The following is a 1,225-nucleotide window of genomic DNA, read 5'->3' on the forward strand; positions in this document are numbered from 1 at the left end:
CGGAAATCCTCGTCCAGTGTTCTACCTCACCTTCTGCAGAGCCTCCTGATTTTGTTGAGAACCAAAGGAGGTCTTTTCGCATACGAGACGCCTCAAACTGTTGGATTTTGCGTTGCTGGTCTATGACATGATTTACATTTTCACGTGTTCTTTCATTGACGCAGGATATGGAACTACTTGATTGAGTATCCAGATTGGAGCCATACTTTTCCAGGAAGAAAACCGCGTGTATTTGAACGAGCGGCCAACGGAGGGTGGTCCAGGTGTGGATAATTTACCATCTTGCCAATTTCAGCATGATTCGTTTCTTCACAACGGTACGTCACTGGTTGAAATTACGTAGTTGTCGCCTCTGCGGCACTCTGAAACAAACTAAAAATTGCATGTTTGAGCTCTCGGGCTCAAAATCACTAGAAGAGAATGTTCTACGTTAAAACTCTGTGCTCGTCGAGATTCGTAGCTGCCGTGTAATATTGAGTAAACTTGTTGTACAAACATAAAAAAGATTGTAAAACTTTTTACTGCATAAACGAAAGACCGTGGAACAACATAGTAAGCCAATATTTACCGCAGGCGATATATAGTTTCATGCAGTGTTCACTTAAACGACTTATTTATGCATGCTGCTCTGGGGTTCATCGCGGCTTTTGAAATTAGAAATAGAATAATGTGCTTGCTGAAAAAGTACTTAATCTGATCATCTGTTCGGGGGTTTATCAGGTAGGTTAGAAGTTAAAAAAAAAAATAAAATACAAGAGCTTAAGAATCTGCCCATAAAAACCACCACAGCAGCGGCACCAAATAACAATCAACAACATCAACTGTGAAAGGAGCATAGAAAAGACACAGACACCCCAACAGTAAGCATGATGTAAAAGAGCATAAGGTATGTAAGATCAAGCATAAGAAAGATTCTCCCACATTCGAAGGCTAAGATGTATAGCAAAGAAATGCACCACACCTTTCTCATGCAACTTCACATTTTAAGCAGTAGGGAACACATCTCGGGCGCGCACACACATACATACTTGTGTTCAAGGATGCGTTTTAATCCTAGGTAACCAGAAAACCTTGGTTCTAACAAGATAATTTGGTAATGACTCCCATGTTACGTGGAAACACATTAACACATGCGACAACCATAAAAAACCCAATTTAACCACACTACGCTACGACACTAAAACGGCTGGCAGAAAAGGCGAGACAGTCGAAAGAGGCGGCTGCC

At 41.3% G+C, this 1,225-nt stretch overlaps 1 long non-coding RNA gene across 1 annotated transcript; it reads left to right on the top strand.

The window, feature by feature from the left end:
• On the top strand, positions 1-589 carry LOC109705118. The gene is made up of 2 exons (XR_002214625.1): positions 1-70; positions 165-589. It is a non-coding gene; the product is annotated as an uncharacterized LOC109705118 (long non-coding RNA).
• Positions 590-1,225: the final 636 nt, after the last annotated feature.

Source organism: Ananas comosus, unplaced genomic scaffold, assembly GCF_001540865.1.
Source record: "Ananas comosus cultivar F153 unplaced genomic scaffold, ASM154086v1, whole genome shotgun sequence".
NCBI lineage: Eukaryota > Viridiplantae > Streptophyta > Magnoliopsida > Poales > Bromeliaceae > Ananas > Ananas comosus.